The following is a 15,237-nucleotide window of genomic DNA, read 5'->3' on the forward strand; positions in this document are numbered from 1 at the left end:
TGGGGCATATCTTTGACATTGGTCACACTTCCTTATATAATCTTGAGATGTTTTCTGCATACTTGGCCACCAATATCCCTAGGTGAGGACTTTGTGGGCCAAAGAACTTCCTCCTGTATGACTCCCACATATCCCCTCATGTAATTCTTCCAATAAGAGCTCCACTACTTCAGGATGCATATACAATAAATATAGCCCTAAGTAAGAGAACTTGTACAACTTTTGTTCTTTAGATAGCCAAAAACATAAAGCCTTCCTACGCACCTTTTCGGCCTCCCCCTTGTTTTTAGGCAACAAACCCTGTTTCAAAAAGGTTACCAAAGGGTCCATCTAGCTCGCCCTAACTTGGATGCTATGCACTTCGGTCAAAGGGCCTCTTCGTAAGACTAGAATTAGCCATATTTTCAATAATAACAATCCAAGGAAGACTTGACCCCAGAGAAGTTGCCAGCATCGCTAAAGAGTTAGCATGGGAGTTTTGTCCCCTAGGGATTTGCTTTAAAACAAAACTCCTAAACTGGGCCTGAGCCTGCTTTACTTTAGCAAAATATCCCTGCATCCTTTCATCTCAGGCCTCAAACTCCCCATTGACTTGGCCTACCACCAACCGAGAATCAAAATATAACTTTACCACTTCTCCTCTTAGCTCACTGACCATAGCCATTCCAGCTAACAGAGCTTCGAACTCATCCTCATTATTGGTGGCTAAGAAACTCAACCATAATGATTTCTGCATTATCAGCTTCTCAAGAGTGATCAACACAATCCCTATTCCTGCTCCTTTTCAGTTAGCTGCACCATCAGTGTAAACTTCTCAAGGGGGAATAACCAAGGCCGAGGTGGTCATAACACCTAATGCTTTTCCTTCATCACTTACTATACCCTTGGTGAATTCCGCCACAAAGTCAGCTAGGATTTACCCTTTTATGGTAGTCCGAGACATGTACTTGACATCATATGCACATAGCATGGTTCTCCACTTAGTAATTCTGCCTATAGTTTGATTTTCGTAAAAGAGCTTGTAAAGGGAGTTGGGTTAGCATCACCATAGTGTGAGCTTGAAAGTAATGAGAAAGCTTCTTAGTGGCATGCATAATGGCCAAAATTGCCTTCTTCATGGGTAAATAACGTGTCTCAGCCTCCTGCAAGGACTCACTAACATAGTAGATAGGCTTTTAGACCCCATCCTCATTCTTGACCAAGACCAAACTGACTGCATAATTTGTAACTGCCAAATACACATATAGTACCTCCTCCTTCTCGAGCCTAGAGAAGATTAGGAGGCTTGACAAATATTGCTTGAGCTCCTCAAATGACACTACACACTCTTCGGTCTAATGAAAGTCCTTCCACTTATGAAGAAGCTAGAAAAAAGGACGACACCTGTCAGAAATGAACCTATTCAAAGTCACTGCCATACCAGTCAATTTCTGCACTGCCTTGGGGTTCCGAGGAGGATGCAAGATGTTAATAGCCTTAATCTGATCGGGATTGACCTCAATTTCTCGGTGTGTTATCATGTAGCCCATAAATTTTCCCGAGCTAACCCTAAAAGAACATTTAGATGTGTTCAAGTGCAACTTATGCTACCTTAACATCAAGAATACTTCCCCCAAGTCTACCAAATGTTCCTCAACCTGCTTGCTCTTCACCACCATATCATCTATGTACACCTCTACATTCCTCTCAATTTGGGACTCAAATATCTACGTCACTATTCTTTGATAAGTGGACTTTGCATTCTTAAAGCCAAAGGGCATCACACGATAATGGTAGTTCCCATCAGGGGCACAAAAAGCAGTCTTCTCTTGATCAGACAACGATAAAGGTATTTGATGATACCTTTGGAAGGCATCAAAAAATTCATCCGAGGATGCCCTACTATTGCATCCACCAATTGATTAATCCGAGGAATGGGATAAGGGTCCTTCGGGCAAATCTTATTCAAATCTATGAAATCCACACACATGCCACTTTCCGTTCTTCTTTTTCACTAACATAGTGTTAGCTAATCATTCGGGGTAAAAAATCTCCTTGATTGCCCTAGCTTGTTTCAACTTTTTTACTTCTACACTTACTGCCTCAGCATGCTCTTTTGATGAATGCCAAGGAGGTTGCTTACCTAGTGTAGCATTGGGATTCACATTTAATTGATGACATATAAACTCAGGCTTAATCCCTAGTATACCATAAGTGCTCCAAGTAAACACATCAATGTTGACTTCTAAAAACTTCACCAATTCAGCCTTTTCCAATGGTGGCAACTAGGACCCCACTTGAAAATATCTCTCTTCCTCCTGCCCTGTTACTACCCTTCCAGCTCCTCAGATAACTCTCCACACGTCTCGGCCTCCAATCTTCCTAGAGAACCCTTTAGTTGCTATAGGATTTGCTCTTTTTCCATCACAATAGGATCCACAAGATGCTGTATGATCACTGACACCAAACATTTCCTAGCCATTACCTGGCTACCGACTAGCTCCCCCACTCTTCCTTGCGTGGGATACTTGACTTTTAGATGCAGGGTTGAAGAAACTGCACCCATAGCATGAAGCCAAGGTCTGGCCAAGATAGCCGTGTATGGAGAAGAAGCTTTTACAACAATGAAGTTGACTTGCACCTCCTCGTCCCCAACTTGCACGGGTAACCTTATCATTCCACGGGAGATTACCATCCTCCCATCAAAACCCACCAATGGTGAATCATACTTTTCCAGATCTTTAGGTTTTAAATTTAACCCCTTATACAAATCAAGATACATGATCTCCGCCCCGCTACCTTGGTCAACTAACACCCTCTTTACGTCATAGTCACCAATCCTTATGGTGACTACTAGAGCATCATTATGCAGCTAGAATGTTCCCTCCTTATTTTTTTTTTTTCTGAAAAACCTAAGGTAAGGGTGGCCAACACCTTAGCTTTTTTAGGAGTCTAACCCTTGTCCTCTAAATCAAGGCCCCCAACCACGGACATGACCCTAGTACTCACCCCAACATCACTCCTTGGCTTGGCAAAGATCACGTTAATAGTGCCCAACGCTAGCCGAGGAGTGCCATCCCTGTGAAATCCAGCTCCCGAGTGCCCCATCTAATTGTAGGCAGTCGCAAGAACTGATTGAGCTTCCCTGCCTTCACCTATTGATTTAGACGAGTATGTAGAGTCCTGCAGTCCTCAGTTATGTGCCCTCTGTACTAATGATAATGGCAATAGAGGCTCTTGTTCCTCCTGGAAAAATCCCCACCCATCTTATTGCGCCATTTGAAGTATGGTTCATTTTTTATTTTCTCTAGTATCTGATAAACTAGCTTTTTAAACAGTGAATTAACCACTTGAGCCCCCATAGACGGCGCCTGGTTGGGAAAATCCCTCTTGGAATGATTATTGTTATAACCTCCTCTCTGATGATCTCTCTTCTCCGGGAACATCATAGCCTTACCCTTTCCCTGTACTTGATCTTCCTCTACTCGCTTGTATATATCTATGCAATTCATGAGCTGACACATATTTAAAGCAGACTTCATCGTTAAGGACTTCCTCAACGCATGCTCTATAGGGAGCCGAACCTTAAAGGTTCTCACTGCCACATCCTCAAAATCTCCATCTATTCCATTATACATTTCCTAATATCTGTCTGAGTAAGTCTTGAGTGTCTCTCATTCCCTCATCGTCATGGACAAAAGAGAATCTACCGGCTTGGGAACCCCACTACACATTATAAATCTAGCACCAAATGCCCTTGTAAGCTCTTAAAAAGACCTTATTGACCCCTCCTCCAATGCATCAAACCAACGCATGGCTACAGGTCCGAGACTGGAAGGGAAAACTTTGCATATGAGGGCCTCATTGCTAATATGAACTGCCATTTTTTGATTGAAGTGGCTAACTGTTGGGCTTTGTGGAGCCTAGTTTATTTTTGGCCGTTTTGTAGCCCATTGTAATCTTGTAAGTAGGATATAAAAGCCGCTTTTATAATTAGGGTTTGTGACTACTACTATTGTTGTGTTTTTAGAGAGAGAAAAAAAATACTGTAGCCGCACTTTATATTTTTTCCCTGATAATAGTGAAATCTCTGCAACTCCGTGGACGTAGGCAAATTGCTAAACCACGTAAATACTGTCTTATGCGTGTGATTATTTTTCTTTGACGTGTGTTTTCTCTATTTATTTTTGTTTCTCACATGTTGGAATTTAGGTTGAATTCCCAGCAACTGGTATCAGAGCCTAGGGTTAGGTTTAAATGGGAGCAATGGTAGAGGAAGTAGGAAAGGTGTCTGGAATAGAAAAGTTTGATAGCACAGACTTCGCGTATTGGAGGATGCAGATTGAAGATTATCTTTATGGGAGGAAATTGCATCTACCTCTTTTGGGGACAAAACCTGAAGCTATGAAGGCTGATGAATGGGCTCTTCTTGACAGACAGGTACTGGGAGTTATCAGGTTAACTCTGTCTAGGTCTGTTACACACAATGTTGTGAAGGAGAAGACCACAGTAGATCTGATGAAAGCTTTGTCTGGTATGTATGAAAAACCGTCAACAAATAACAAGGTGCATCTGATGAAGAAACTATTCAGTTTGAAGATGGCAGAAAATGCATCAGTAGCACAACATCTGAACGAATTTAACACTATCACAAATTAGTTGTCATCTGTAGAAATTGATTTTGATGATGAGATTCGTGCTCTGATCTTCTTGGCTTCTTTGCCAAACAGTTGAGAGGCAATGAGGATAGTAGTAAGTAATTCTACAGGAAAGGAAAAACTCGAGTACAATGATATTCGAAATTTAATTCTACCTGAGGAGATTCGTAGAAGAAATGCAAGTGAAACCTCAAGATCTAGTTTTGCCCTAAACCTTGAGACAAGAGGCAGAGGTAATAACAGAAATTCAAATCAGAGTAGATCAAAATCCAGAAATTCTAATCGGAACAGAAGTAAATCTAGATCAGGCCAACAAGTACAATGCTGAAATTGTGGGAAAATAGGTCACTTTAGGAACCAATGCAAAAATCCTAAAAAGAATAATGAAGATGATTCTGCTAATGCTGTAACAGAAGAGGTACAGGATGCATTACTTCTTGCAGTAGACAGTCCACTTGATAATTGGGTTTTGGACTCAAGAGCTTCGTTTCATACCACTCCACACCGAAAAATCATACAGAATTATGTTGTAGGTGATTTTGGTAAGGTGTATTTAGCTGATGGTTCAGCCTTGGATGTTGTAGGTATGGGAGACGTCCGGATATTGTTGCCCAATGGGTCTGTTTGGTTACTGGAAAGGTTCGACATATTCCTGACCTGAGGAGGAATCTGATTTCTGTTGGACAACTTGATGATGAAGGGCATGCAATATTATTTGTTGGTGGTACTTGGAAGGTTACAAAGGAAGCTAGGGTATTGGCTCGTGGAAAGAAGACTGGTACTCTATATATGACCTCAAGTCCAAGAGACACAATTGTAATTGCTGATGCAAGTACTGATACAAGCCTATGGCACCGCAGACTTGGTCACATGAGTAAGAAAGGGATGAAGATGTTGCTATCAAAAAGAAAACTACCAAAATTGAAGTCCATTGATTTTGACATGTGTGAAAGCTACATCTTAGGAAAGCAGAAAAAGGTGAGCTTCTTGAAAACTGACAGGACACCGAAGGCTGAAAAATTGGAATTAGTGCATACTGATTTATGGGGGCCTTCTCCAGTTGCATCCCTTGGAGGTTCAAGGTACTACATCACTTTCATTGATGACTCAAGCAGAAAGGTATGGGTTTATTTTCTGAAAAATAAATCTGATGTATTTGAAACTTTTAAGAAGTGGAAGGCAATGGTTGAGATAGAAACAAGTTTAAAACTAAAATGTTTGAGGTTTGATAATGGAGGAAAGTACATAGATGGAGGGTTCAGTGAGTATTGTGCTGCACAGGGAATTAGGATGGAAAAGACCATTCTTGGGACACCACAGCAGAATGGTGTGGCTGAGCGCATGAACAGAACTCTTAATGAACGTGCTAGGAGTATGAGGTTGCATGTTGGACTACCAAAAACTTTCTGGGCTGATGCTGTTAGCACTGCAGCTTACCTGATAAACCGAGAGCCATTAGTTCCCATGGAGTTTAAACTTCCTGAGGAGGTTTGGAGCGGTAAAGAAGTAAATTTTTCCTATTTAAAAGTTTTTGGTTGTGTTTCTTATGTTCATATTGATTCTGATGCTCATAGTAAACTTGATGCTAAATCTAAAATATGTTTTTTCATTGGCTATGGTGATGAGAAATTTGGCTATAGGTTTTGGGATGAACAAAACAGGAAAATCATCAGAAGTAAAAATGTGATATTTAATGAACAGGTTATGTACAAGAACAGATCAACTGTAGTCTCAGATATTGCAGAGATAGATCAAAAGAAATCTGAGTTTGTCAACTTAGATGGATTGACTGAAAGTACTGTCCAGAAAGGGGGTGAAGAAAATAAGGAGAATGTAGATTCACAGGTAGATCAAACTACACTTGTAACTGAAGTCCGTAGATCTTCTAGGAACATTAAACCTTCACAGCGTTATTCACCCGCTTTAAATTATCTACTATTGACTAATGGTGGTGAGCTAGAGTGTTATGATGAAGCCTTGCAAGATGAAAATTCAAGCAAGTGGGAGTTAGCCATGAAGGATGAGATGGATTCTTTGTTGGGGAATTAGACATAGGAATTGATTGAATTGCCAGTAGGAAAAAAGGCGTTGCACAACAAGTGGGTATTCAGAATAAAGAATGAGCATGATGGTAGCAAACGTTACAAGGCCAGATTAGTTGTTAAAGGGTTCCAGCAGAAGGAAGCATTGACTACACAGAGATATTTTCTCCAGTTGTGAAGATGTCAACAATTAGACTGGTGCTGGGAATGGTGGCTGCAGAAACTTACATCTTGAGCAGTTAGATGTAAAGACGGCATTCCTTCATGGTGATTTGGAGGAAGACCTTTACATGATTCAGCCAGAAGGGTTTATTGTTCAGGGATAAGAGAATCTAGTCTGCAAACTGAGAAAGAGCTTGTATGGCCTAAAACAAGCTCCTAGACAGTGGTACAAGAAATTTGACAATTTTATACATAAAATTGGGTTCAAGAGATGTGAAGCTGATCATTGTTGCTATATTAAATTCTTTGACAATTCTTATATCATTTTATTGTTGTATGTGGATGATATGCTCATTGTAGGGTCTAGCATTGACGAGATTAATAATCTGAAGAAGCAATTGTCAAAACAGTTTGCAATGAAGGATTTGGGAGCTGCAAAGCAAATCCTTGGTATGAGAATCATTAGAGACAAGGCTAATGGTACATTAAAACTTTCACAGTCAGAGTATGTAAAGAAAGTTCTCAATAGGTTCAACATGAATGAATCTAAACCAGTGAGCACACCCTTGGGTAGTCATTTCAAAATGAGCAAAGAACAGTCACCAAAGATAGAAAAAGAAAGGGACCATATGAGCAAGGTACCCGATGCCTCAACTATTGGCAGCTTGATGTGTGTTATGGTGTGTACAAGGCCAGACATTGCACATGCAGTGGGAGTTATGAGCAAATTCATGAGTAGGCCTAGAAAGCAGCATTGGGAGGCAGTCAAGTGGATTCTAAGATATCTGAAGGGTTCATCAGATACATGTTTTTGCTTCACAGGTGCAAGTTTGAAGCTGCAAGGTTATGTAGATGCTGATTTTGCTGGTGATGTTGATAGTAGAAAGAGTACTATTGGGTTTATATTTACTCTGAGTGGTACAGCTATATCATAGGTTTCAAATTTGCAAAAGATTGTTACTTTGTCTACTACAGAAGCTGAGTATGTTACAGCAACTGAAGCTGAAAATGAGATGATTTGGCTACATGGTTTCTTAGATGATTTGGGTAAGAAGTAGGATATGGGCATTCTACACAGTGACAGTCAGAGTGCAATCTTTCTTGCCAAAAATTCGGCTTTTCATTCAAAGTCGAAACATATACAGATAAAATACCACTTTATCCGGTACCTTGTTGAAGATAAGATACTAATACTTGAGAAGATATGTGGATCTAAGAATCCGGCAGACATGTTGACTAAAGGTGTCACTATTGAGAAGTTGAAGCTGTGTGCAGCTTCAATTGGTCTTCTAGCTTAAGGACAGGATGATGAGTTGCAGGGATGAGGGATTACTTTTGAAGGATAATGGCTGATGTTGATGATTGAACTAGTCTCCAAGTAGGAGATTTGTTGAGTTTTGTGGAGTCTAGTTTATTTTTGGCCCGTTTTGTAACCCATTATAACCCTGTAAGTAGGATATAAAAGCCGCTTTTATAATTAGGGTTTGTGACTACTACTGTTGTTGTGTTTTTAGAGAGAGAGAAAAATATTGTAACTGCACTTTGTATTTTTTCCCTGATAATAGTGAAATCTCTACAACTCTGTGGATGTAGGCAAATTGTCGAACCACGTAAATACTGTCTTATGCGTGTGATTATTTTTCTTTAACGTGTGTTTTCTTTATTTATTTTTGTTTCTCACAGGTTGGAATTTAGGTTGAATTTCCAACACTAACGTGCTCCACAGGGTTAGTCCTTCCATTGTAAATGGTGAAGGTTGGCTGAGAAAACTGATGAGGGAGCTTGGCCTTGTTAATTCTCCTAACAAAGGGTGATTTGGAAATTTGCTGAAGGGCTTTACTCTTCGCATCATTCTCCATGCCATGGTGAGAAGACCCTTTCTCACGCTTACTCCTACCATTTTACAACTTGTCCTAGTGTGAAGACGCCGAATATGAATCGCTAGATGGAGTTCTGGACCTATAGTGATATGAGTGATCCCTGCTTTCCTCTAATCCATCACTTGGTGATGGTGATGGACTCCTTCTATCACACTCCCTACGTCTCAACTTCCTGCGCTGATGATCTATCTCCTGTTGCAACTTCCGTGTCTCCTGATCATGTGAAACATGACTCCTTGTCCTTGGGTGGCTTCACTCAGTACGATTTGTGTGGTAAGACTCTACCATAACACTTGGCATACGTTGCCTATCTCTCCTTCACTCCAAGTTAACAAATTGGTTCTCCCTTTGTGAGCCAACTGACTCTTCCCTATCCTGGCCTACATTAGCCATGACTACATAGGACAAAACCATAGCACCTTGATGTTTCCCATAGACGACGCCAATTATAAGGACCTCAAAATCTTACAGCCCAAGTCCACTTAAAATAGTGGGATTGTACAGTTCAACTTTGGCCCAAATCAATGAATTTATAAGAGGAAGGATCAAACAACAAGAGAGGGCCTCGCTTGAGGATGAGAATAAGGAAGAAATACTTGATATGATAAAATATGTAGGTAAATGCCTTAATACAAGTATGCCCAAGGAGACCACTAATACAAAGAATAATGCACTGCTCATTCTCTTCTTTCAGTGTTCTTGTTCTACCTCTTCCTTTTTGTGATATTTTTCTGGCTGGCCTCTTCATTTCTGGAAACTTTCTTTCTCTTATATACTCTCCCCTACTTTCATCTTGACCCTCCATCTTTACCTAACAAGGTTCTCAGTGTGACACCTGCCCCTTTAAACATTTGATGAAGGTAGTAGAAGGAACTGCTTAACTATGAATTACACTACTCAGGCCACTTCCTCATCAATGCAGCTAATAAAGCTGTTGCCCACCATTTAATGCGGAGGTAACAAACTACTTCTTGCTAGAAACTTCCCCTACATTCATGATTCTCTCTCCTTAACCAGCCCTTCCCACCTGAAGCTCCTAAGAATCTTTTGTCTCTTCTCCCCTTCTCCTCGTGTGAATTCACTCCTCGGGTATGTGATATCCCAACACCAGCGCTAACAGTTCAACAATCCCTTCCTCCGTCCTCGAGCCCCCACACCTATAATCAAGCATTTAAATTAAAATATTACCTAAAGAGAGTGTAGCTAAATTAATTATAGGTTATAAAAGTCCAACCAATAATTACATTAGAGTAAACCATTTTGCAGTTGTTAAAACCTATCCATTCATTATTTATTATTAAATTAAATGAGTGTTTCAAATTTTACTACATTATTAATAACTTGAAATATATGCTAAATAATATATTAGTCAATAATATTTATTTAAATATCAATGATGTACAAAAATTTAAATCATTCAAGAACGAATAGATTTAAAGCTTTAAAAACAAAGGTTAAATCCAATGCTCTAATGTACTCGATCTTCACAGCGAAATCATTTCACAAAGTCTAAATTATTTGAAAAAAGAAAGAAAGTAAAAACTATGTGTTTACTGTTTAGTCTCTAAAATTTGATTTGGATAGTTCTATTTTCATTTTTAAAATTTGAAATTTCCTTTTCACTTCTCAAAAAATTATCAATGTATCAAATTAGAAATTTCTCAACATTTCTAAAATTTGCTTACATGACAAAATTTCAACAAAGTCATGGATATTCCATTATAAAACAAAAAATAAATCTAAAAACTAAAGTAAAAGTGACCTAAATTATAGGAATTAACTATCTATTATTTAAAAAAAAAAAACTCCTCTGATCACAACCGTACATACAATCTACAAAATCAGGAGCGTGTTAGTCTACCTTTGCCCACAAACCTACCCAACTGAAAACAAAGCAAAGAAAATAGCAAATATTTAGAAAAATCTTTCTCACCCAAAAAATAAAATAAAATAAAATAAAAAATCAAATCGAAGCTATATTTCACAAAAATTTGAAACTCGAACCATTGTGAATTTGCAATCACTTCGTCTTCACCAAAAAGCTCAAACTAAGCATTTTCGCAATCTGTGACTGTGGCTCTGATCAATAGGTTAACCATTATCACTATGCAAAGTTATTGCTTATTGTAGTTTCTGAAATGTCTTATTTATATTTTTAGTTTTGGTTATTTGCGAACCCTGGCTGTTGTTTGGTTATCGAGAAAACGATGGAAATTGAAGTTCAGGTTTCTGGAATGCCAAAATGGCTTTTTAAGCTCAATTGAGATGTTGTTGTTTTGTTTTTGTTTTTTTTTTTTAATTTTATTTTTTCATATTGTTTCGAATTTGCTTTCGATTTCTATATTTATTTTCTCGAAAACCAAACTGGGTTTTTGCTGTAATACCCCACATATTTTTTTATTTGAGGTTATTATTAGGTTTTTCTTTTAAAAATAATTGTTGGGCCATAGGTTTTTTTTTATTAATAACTGAAGCCCGCTATCCCACTAAGCCCACATCTCTAATACAAACTACGGGGTAGAGGAAGAGATAGTCAGGGTTTTCATAAAAAGGGTTTTATCAAAGAGGCTAAGAGGAGTTTAGAGGACAAACAATTGAAGGAGCAATCAGATTGATCAAGGTATGATTTCTCATTGTTTGAAACAAAGAATTAAGGAATTAGAATTTTATCATAGAAAACTTTAGTGATTTGTAGGTTGTTGAATTGGTAATTTCTTAGACTACGATTTTACAGTGTTTCAATAATTCTGAAATTTTTTTTGGGGTTGCCACTGTTCGGAGTCTAGAGCAAGAGCCGAAATTGTTGAACCCATGAATAAGGCTGGCATCATTTTCGTAGGGCTATACTCTTGTCAACGTAATAGTTTTCATTTTCGTAGGGCTGATCCATACTTTAATAGCTTTCATTTTTGGTCAACGTCCTATTCTTCTTATTGTAGCTGTGACGGTTTATTGCCTAGGTGTTGACTAGTTCCAAATAGAATGATTCCTTAAGGTCCAACATGTCTACGATTTTTAAAGGATAATGCAGACTTGTTTCTTCTACCAAATTTCAATTTATCTCAAAATAATGTTTAGATATTTTATACATTAGGGTCATTGATATTAAGCCAATGAACAGGTCATATTAGTTTTGCCCCACGGTTTTCTTTGGGTTATATATTAAATCCTAGAATATTGGAAGCTGGGTCTGAGTTTTGATAAATTCAAGGGAGCATATTCTTGGGTAGAGATGCTTTGCATTAGTGTTATCATTTAGTTCAGTAAGTATAATTTTAGTGAGTCATTTGTATAAGTCAATAAGATTTATATTTTTGTTGAGGATATTAAGTAATTTTCATGATTGATTATAGGTTCTATTTAAGAGTATTTTGAGACTATTTGGAGGGTGTTTCAGCTGGACTTTCAGAGTAATTCAAGTGCTGTAAGTAATTATGCATAATATGCACAAGTTTTGTCCATTAGGTTCTTAGAAGTTAAAAGTTTTCAAAAGTCTTGTATTTCAAACTTATATTTTCGAAAGTTTATCGAAAGCATTATTTTTACATCATTGGAAGAGAAACTTTGATTTCTTTTAAATGATGTTTTAAAGAGAAATTTTGAATTTTAAATCACATTTTGAACGTCCGAATCTCATTAAAAATATAACTTCTAAACTAAACTATTTTCCGAAAATAGTGAGTTTCAAGGTAAGTTTTCTAAAAAGGTTCTTGTCCTTTAAATTTGTTAAAACCAAGTGATTTCAAAGTCATATTCCTATTCTCCAAATGGTATCTAAAATGTTTCTTTTAGCAAATTTAATTTTCAGATTTACTCAAGAACTGTAAAATATTTATATAAACTCTTCAGTTCTTATTCATTCCCTAGGAGAGTCAAGCATCCTTTGATTTATGTTCAATTCGATATTGTGATATTCGTTATGCCTGTATATTTGGAATAATTGTTAATATTAAGAAAATTATTCTATTTTGTATATATTTCGTTTTGTGATATATGACTCAGAATGAATATTTTTAAAATTGATCAGATATATCAGATTTATGTGTAAATCCGCTCACAGGATTGTATGTGAGAATATGTGTTGATCCCTCACCAGCAGGGGTTAGATGTTGGTATCCGCTCACAGGATTGTATGTGAGAATATGTGATGTGTATATGTGACACTGTGCTCTGATCAATTATATGTATGTGATTTCTAATGATTTTAAGATGTGATTACATATGTATTAAGTGATTCATTATATGTTTTGGAATAATTATTTTTGATATCATTAAATGAGTTTGTGAAAAATCAAAATACTCGTGCGTTGCTTGACTCTGTTCTGTTGTGTATTCTGTATAATTACTTACTAGATGTGTGGCTCACCCCATCAATTACTATTTTCAGATTAAAGTGTAGTTGGGAGTATAAAACTTTTGGATCACTTTGTAAGGTGCAACGTAGTGCGTGGAAGTTGTAGGCGACTACAGGGTTACTTGAAGAAGTATAGAACTTCAGTTATCTTTATTTTGTAATCCATGTTTTATATTTTGGAGATTATTCCCAATTTGTGGAGTTTAGATTTTTGTAAGAGATTATTTAATAAGGGTATTGTCTATTTGGAGTTGTTTTGAATTATGGTTAAGTTAGTTATGTTTATTGAGCTATGTAAGATTAGCAAATTAGTCATGCATCTAAATTCATGTTCCATGGATTTGGGTTGTGACATTTGCTTTGCCTTATAAATTCATTGTGAGTGACATTAATAATATACATGTGAATAGAAAGTAGAGTGTAATTATACATATAATAACATAGAGAGAGAGAGAGAGAGAGAGAGAGAGAGAGAGAGAGAGAGAGAGAGAGAGAGAGAAGTAATGTAGTATCTTGAAGTTTTAAAATTCAGTACTTAGATTTTACTTTTTATAAAGAATCAGAATTTTGAACTGGTAAGATATGGGACCAGGGGCAGCCTTAGACATTTTGGGGTGGAAGGCGATAACTAAAAATGTATGTGTATGTGTATGTATGTTAATGTATGTGTATGTGTATGAGTGTGTATATGAATGTGTATGTTTATATGTGTATATGTGCATGTTTATGTTTATGTGTATGGGCATGTGTGTTTATGTTTATGTTCATTTATATTTATGTATGTTTATGTATGTGCATGTATATGAGTGTGTACGTGTACGTGTATGTGTATGTTTATGTTTGTGTATGTGTATGTGTGTATGTTTATGTATGTTTATATTTATAAATATAAATATAAACATACATACACATAAACATACAAAAACACAAACACAAACAAACATACACAGAAACAAACAAACATAAACACACACATATAAACATAAACACAAACACACATACAGACTGAGAAAAATTAAACCATCATATAGACTGGAAAAAATTGTAAACTAATATCAATCCTCAAACAATTTCATTAGTTACTTTGGTATGCTAAATCAAACATTTATGTGTGTTTATATTTATATTTAAGTTCATGTGTGTGTATGTTTATGTGAGTTTGTACGTTTTTATGTGTATGTGTGTTTATGTTTATGTATATGTATATTTATGTGTATGTGTATGTATGTTTATGTGTATTTGTCTCTTCTCCCCTTCTCCACGTGTGAATTCACTCCTCGGGTATGTGATGCCCCAACACCAACACTAACAGTTCAACAATCCCTTCCTTCGTCCTCAAGCCCCCACACCTATAATCAAGCATTTAAATTAAAATATTACGTAAAGAGAGTGTAGCTAAATTAATTATAGGTGATAAAAGTCCAACCAATAATTACATTAGAGTAAATCATTTTGCAGTTATTAAAACCTATCCATTCATTATTTATTATTAAATTAAATGAGTATTTCAAATTTTACTATATTATTAATAACTTGAAATATATGCTAAATAATATATTAGTCAATAATATTGATTTAAATATCAATGATGTACAAAAATTTAAATCATTCAAGAACGAATAGATTTAAAGCTTTAAAAACAAAGGTTAAATCCAATGCTCTAATGTACTAGATCTTCATAGCGAAATCATTTCACAAAGTCTAGATTATTTGAAAAAAGAAAGAAAGTAAAAACTTTGTGTTTACTGTTTAGCCTCTAAAATTTGATTTGGATAGTTCTATTTTCATTTTTAAAATTTGAAATTTCCTTTTCACTTCTCAAAAAATTATCAATGTATCAAATTAGAAATTTCTCAACATTTCTAAAATTTGCTTACATTAGTCATGGATATTCCATTATAATTCCTAAATTATAGGAATCAAATATTTATTATTTAAAAAAAAAAAAAAAAAACTCCTCTAATCACAACCGTACATACAATCTACAAAATCAGGTGCGTGCTAGTCTAACTTTGCCCACGAACCCACCCAACTGAAAACAAAGCAACAAAAATAGCAAATATAGAAAAATCTTTCTCACCCAAAAAAAAAAAAAAATCAAATCAAATCAAATCGAAGCTATATTTCACAAAAATTTGGAACCCAAACCATTGCGAATTTGC

At 36.5% G+C, this 15,237-nt stretch overlaps 1 pseudogene; it reads right to left on the minus strand.

Moving 5' to 3' along the window:
- Positions 1-568: 568 nt before the first annotated feature.
- Positions 569-8,700, minus strand: LOC136069839 (uncharacterized; annotated as a pseudogene).
- Between the last annotated feature and the right edge of the window lie 6,537 nt (positions 8,701-15,237).

The sequence above is a fragment of the Quercus suber genome, unplaced genomic scaffold (assembly GCF_002906115.3).
Source record: "Quercus suber isolate HL8 unplaced genomic scaffold, Cork oak 2.0 scaffold_192, whole genome shotgun sequence".
NCBI classification, from domain to species: domain Eukaryota; kingdom Viridiplantae; phylum Streptophyta; class Magnoliopsida; order Fagales; family Fagaceae; genus Quercus; species Quercus suber.